General features: G+C 39.9%; 1 long non-coding RNA gene and 1 pseudogene across 2 annotated transcripts; one reads left to right on the top strand and one right to left on the bottom strand.

Moving 5' to 3' along the window:
* Positions 1–364: 364 nt before the first annotated feature.
* On the bottom strand, positions 365–2075 carry LOC148864037 (putative clathrin assembly protein At1g25240 pseudogene; annotated as a pseudogene). The gene has a single exon (XR_016110155.1). The product of XR_016110155.1 is annotated as a putative clathrin assembly protein At1g25240 pseudogene (transcript).
* Positions 2076–2928: 853 nt separating this feature from the next.
* LOC148864036 (uncharacterized) lies at positions 2929–5213 on the top strand. Its single transcript, XR_016110814.1, has 3 exons — positions 2929–3227; positions 3304–3812; positions 4743–5213. It is a non-coding gene; the product is annotated as an uncharacterized LOC148864036 (long non-coding RNA).
* Positions 5214–5897: the final 684 nt, after the last annotated feature.

Here is a 5897-nt window from a genome sequence, read left to right as displayed (position 1 = left end):
GGGATTTATATACAGAGTACCCATAACCCAATAGCTCAAGCTTTTGGGTTGTATGTGGTGCCCCAGTATAAGTCCTAATCCTAAGCGTGTACATTTATGAACCCCTGAATTTGAAGACTTCCCTCAATTCATAACAAATGTGGTGGGTAAGCAATTAAATGCGTACCTTTACATAAGCAAGGTGACTTGCCTCTCAAGACTGGCTCAATTAACTGATGACTCTACCATAATGCATTTGAAGAGAGAAAAGGGAGTGAGTATGAGGTGTGCCATCCATTGGACTCATTAGTCAAATTTTGACATCATCAATATCATTTAAGAGAGAGAGAGAGAGATGCCTATAAGAACCATGTAACACAGCACATTCAAAACATGTTATATGGAATTATAATATAAAACGGGATATTAAATATGATTTATAATAAGACTGTGACATTCAATCCTCCCATACCTGAATCTCTCTCTCTCTCTATCATACAAAATACGGAGAACCCACAAGGCATTTCCTAAGAAAAGGAGAAAAAAAATTCCTTTTCTTGGAAGTAAGAGAACCCAATTTCTCTGTTTCTTCAGAGTTGATGAAGCTTTCTGGTGCCAATTCTTGTAAGGCTAATACAGTATGAGGTCTTTGGAATATGTAATAGAGACATCGGTATAACCCTCTAAAAGAGGAAAATTGAAAGAAGCTGCAAAAGGATCTACGAGATCTGTATTTCCAACATCGCAGAAGATGTCGAGTTCATCTCCTCTGGGCTTGAATTCATCATCAAAAACCACCCAATCGCTGGTTATAATCGTCTGCAAGAAATTCCAAGGATCCTTCTGTTGTTCAACCATTTGATAATCTCTGACCACTATCGCCTTATCCCCATGGAAAGCGCCTGCAGCAGCAGCAGAAGTTGCAGTAATAGCCTTCTTATCCAGGGAAACTCCATTGATCATTCTCTCAAGATCTCGAATATCTTCTTCTGGGATGTGCTGGACTCTGGGGATTTCTGATGTATTCAAAACACCAAAATCCCTGCAAATTTCAAAATAAGAAGACAGTTCTCCATCCTGAGAAGCTGCTTTCTTCAAAACCTGTAGTGCGACTGCAGCCTCTACCTTCCCTGCCGAAAATATCCCAGCCAGAACACCAGCAATTCCATTACAGATACTGCTATAAGCGTCGAAGATCTCCAAGATGATGCAATCCATGGCTTCAAGAATCAGTATAATACGCATCCTATCTGTGTGGGGCCTAATCTGCATGAGCAAATCAAGCAACGTCTGCAACTGCTGTAACTCCAAGAGCACTTGCTTCAGTTTTGGGCTTTTCTCCATGCTTTCTCCTCCACTCACAACGGGTGGATGATCATCGCCATTAAGGGAGGCAGACCGCTGGTCAAGAAATGCAAAGTAGGCACGGATGAAAGCATTGAACCCCCACATCTTGGCAGAACTAGAGTGACCATCTTTGAAATCGGAGAGGTCGAACGGCAATCTCCCGAACTTCACGGTGGGAATTCTGCAGCAGAAAACGCCGTGAATGAGCATTAGGCCCTTGAGAGCGACGACCCAGCTTCGAGTTTTCTCCATTCTCTTGGTGAGAGAGCAGAGAAAAGGCTTGATGAATGCGGGAGAGGTTCGTATCCAAGCGAAAACTCTCTGCGCATTCTTGTAATCGACGGAGTGCTCATCATGGCTGGTAGCTTTGATGATGGCTTCTTCTAGTTCTGCATGTCGGGAGTTTGTTTTTCTTGCCAACTTTGCAAGACAAATGCTGTTGTTGTCCTTCAGCGCAGCGAAGGCCTTCTTCCAGAGCTTCATCTCTGTTGGGCCCCTCTCCCTTTCTCTTCTTGGTATTAAGCATAGCCTTTGTGATCCATATTGTTGCTTCTCTTCTTCCTGTTCTTCGACATTTCTCAGTGGAAGAAAGAGCGCGTCGCGTTGAAATATTCCCACAAAGACCAAACCAATTAAGAGAAAGTAGAAGAGTTTGATAGAAAAAAATATATATATATATATATATATATATATAAATATTTAGGTATTCTTTCTCGGTCTCGTTGTGGGTTCTATGAGTTGTCTGACTTTGTTTCGAGGAAAATAAGAGAGCGACTCTGGAGAAAAAGATGGATAGCATCGAGAGGTTTGAAAGGGTCAAAGTGGTTTTCTGTTAGGAATTTGGGCCGTGTTGAACGAGGCTTCACTAATTAATTTTAAGTGGAGATAAAAATAATCAAATTAATGGGTATTCAATTTCTAGTGTTGGTAGGTATTATATTGCTGCTGCTACATTCATGGTAAGTTATAGGTTACCGTACGTGTTTAGACAATTGCGACATTGCGCATGAGGTGGGGTGGTCCACTTCAAATCAGCCTCTCACAACTTACCACAGTCCACAGCATACATCCTTCGTCTATTGGGATTATCTCCTCATAATGATATCATCATTATTTGATATTATCATTCGAGAGATGTTCTCAATACATGGCGGAATATGTTATGGGACTTTGTCGAGATAAGCTTATGGGGGCTGATTTGATCTCAGGGTGGTCAAAGAAGAGATTTATTTATATACTTCAAGCATTTGGGGGTGTACCGTATCCACCCAGATGCTCAACACTTGTACCATTTTGAAGACCTTCTGCTTGACGTGTATTCCGACTTAGTCCCCAGTGCTACAATGGATGTAAAGGGTAGAATCTCTTCAGTCTAACTAGTCTCACCTGTAACAGAGGATAATCTCTCTCCCAAAGGCCATAGACTCTCTCCCAATTTGACAGTCACAAGGCATGGCCATTTGACACATTTACCTCTTTCTCCCAATTTCACGTGTAACTGAGGATAATCTCTCTCTCACAGACACAGACTCTCTCCCAATCTCGACTCTCCCCCCTCTCTCTTGCACAATCTCTTAGTCTCGGCTCTCCCGCTTTTTTCTTGCACAGCCTCTCCCTGTCTTGACTCTACCCCCTCTCTCTTGCAAACCTCTCTCGCACTCTCTCTCTCTCCCCCCCCAGTTTCTCTCTTTTCTTTACAAGTTACGATAGACACAACGTCCCTTCCTTCCTCCCCCTGCAAGTCCCAATTTGGCGCTATGTCTGACAAATACAGAGACGTGAGTCCCGATTTTGCCTATCTCAGTCTTTTCCAGTCTCGACTCTCCCCCTCTCTCTTGCAAACCTCTTAGGCTCTTACTCTTCTCTCTCGCACTCTCCAATGGCAAGCAAAAAACCCTTCGGTAAGCATCTTCTCCTTCTCCGATGGACCAAGAACCTTGTGCTTACTCTCAAATGCTATCTTCTTCCTCTCTACAGGTAACCGACGGCGTCCTCATTGCTTCACTGACCTCTGACGGCTTGCAGTCAACCGAAGACAAAAAAAATAACCTAGAACCCCTTCCTCTCTTCTGAGCCCTAGCCGTAACCAGTGAGAAACCCCTCTGCAACTGACGTTCAACGGCATGAAGTCAGCTAGCGGCTTCTTTTATTTGCAACCTAGCTTCTTCTTCTTATTATTATTATTTAATTATTTTTTGCTTCTGAATGGTTTCAAAGCAGGTGCAACACATGGACCTCATAGAAACAGAACAGGAAATTAATATATATCAAGAACTAGACAGTTATGCCAACCCCTCCATGACTCCACCCCACCACCACCAAAAAAAAGAAGGAAACGGAAAAATAAAGGATTTACATTATTCTCTCTTTCTTCTTCATTGTAGGTTCTGCCATCCTCACAAAATTGGATAAACATACTTGAACAATTTTGGGTTTAGAACTAGCCTTGCAATAAGAACTTCATCCTGAAGACCTGCATTTTTATTGTAAGTAGGCTTTCAATTTCATCATGATTCTTTTTGATCATTTTTTTTCCGTAAAAATTCTACCATAGCCTCATCTGCATAAACTTTATTCCTATGTAAGTAGGGTTTTAGTTTCTTCGGTGGTTCCCTTTCCATCCCCAAGTTGGAATTTACTATTGTAGTATTTTAGTAAGTTTACTTGTGTCTGGTTTTAAGATCCAAGTACAAATTGGGATATATCTGGTGGCAATCATGATTGGTAATTGTTCTCTGTTTCTCTTGAATCGATCAGGTTCTATTGTCTGAATTTGTCTCCACTACTAGGATCTTTTGTCCTTTGGTTTAGTGCTTCTTTTTTCTTTTAGGTTTTGTAAAATCCCTTTGGTTTTGGTTAGATTTTAGGTATATGTCAAATAGTGATAAGGCACATATCTTAAGGTTTTATTTAATTCAGTCTTTCATCTCTTCTCTTCTCATCCAATTTATTTTTATTTTAATAAATAATGTAAATCTACTAACAGTAAAAAGGGAGTCTAAATTTGTTTTAGGATAAGATATTTCAATTTCTAACAAGAAAACAAATGGAAATTGTTACCACAAACTCATCTGTTGCAAATATTAGGGGTAGAGAGTAAGTCTTCCACATAAGGAGTAGATAATTCAGTATCAAAACATTTTTTGTTTTATGGGTTCCTTGTGTCATTGTGTGTAAATTTCATTTGAATTTTTAACCGCTAAAGACTAATTTTTATGAGTGATATCTTCTCCAACTTGGAATTCTTTTGGAATTCACTCCAAGTGATTTGACTTAAGTTTGTGTCCAGTTGACACCAGGGGGTAATTGTAACAGGGAGACAAGAATTTCAAATACCACTGATTCAGCTCCATACGAAGGTAGTTTGGCTGGATTGGAGTTTCAAATATAGCTGACTAATTAATCTTGATTTGCAGGTTTGTAAGGAGTGGAAATTTGATGCTGACTGAGATTGAGAGCCAAAACCACAAAGTTATCTGAGGAAGCTCCCTAGCAAATGGTGCAACTGTTTTGCCACAGGGCCCACTTTCTATTGTTAGAATTGTTAACCATTTTATTATTCAAAAAACAAATATTGTGCCTCCTGTCTCGAAATAGCAAATTGATTAGCACTTATTGTGCGGTTACCAATGTACTGACATGCAGGCTGTAGGTAACACGGCCCATTTGGTCGTACCGTACCAGCCCAGCCCGGCCCGTGGATTTAAAACCCAAAATCTAGCATGGCATGGATCATCGTGTCGGGCCTAGTATGACTCGCCTGCTATTTCCAATTAGGCTCATGCCTTGTCTGTATTGATTTGTTTTGTTTTATTTTTTTTTCAATAAATTTGCATTGTTTGGTAATGATGATCTTGGTTGTTGTATCAAAATACCGATTTGCATTGTCATATTTCCAATTTACATTAATCATGATTTTAAGATCCTGTATCAACAATGAGAGAGCTCATCTCTTGTTGGATCTCAATTCTTAACCAAATGTCCTCACTACGATACGTCTCTCATGATAGAAGACACCATGATCCCCCTCTCAAGGTTTCCAATTTCTGGACTGAACGAATAGCATCAATGGGGACTTGGTCCATCAATGATAGATTTTGTTTCCTTGTAACATCTTGTGACCATTACTGTAAAACTTTTGTGGATCACCGTTATTACCGAGCTTTAGCTAGGTTGGATCATATCTGAAGGAGTCCCACAAGATGTATGGGAAACTCCTAAAATAATCTTGCTTTCCTATAATAAAAAGGTAAGAGGAAAGTTAGATGTTTCTTTTGCTTTTGACATAGATCCTCTTGTAGCAATTGCTCTATGTATGTTAACGCAGGAATGAGTTCCCAATCCACTCACAAATATCCATCATTTAGATATCTAAGTTGTGAGGGCACATGCAAGCAATATAAAAGGAAATGCATAATCTGAGTATGCAAATACAAATAGGTTGTTTATAGTAAACTTATAGATTACATTCTTTCTACAATAATTAAGCTTTTTAGATGTGGATGGGTCCTATGAGCCACTTACAGATTATGTTACTACACGTCTGATGGTAATTGAGTTTCAGTATTACA

This window comes from Nelumbo lutea, chromosome 3 (assembly GCF_056320005.1).
Source record: "Nelumbo lutea isolate HS-2025 chromosome 3, American lotus-T2T, whole genome shotgun sequence".
NCBI lineage: Eukaryota > Viridiplantae > Streptophyta > Magnoliopsida > Proteales > Nelumbonaceae > Nelumbo > Nelumbo lutea.
Note: the sequence above shows the minus strand (reverse complement) of the source record. Positions and strands in the feature narration are given on the sequence as shown.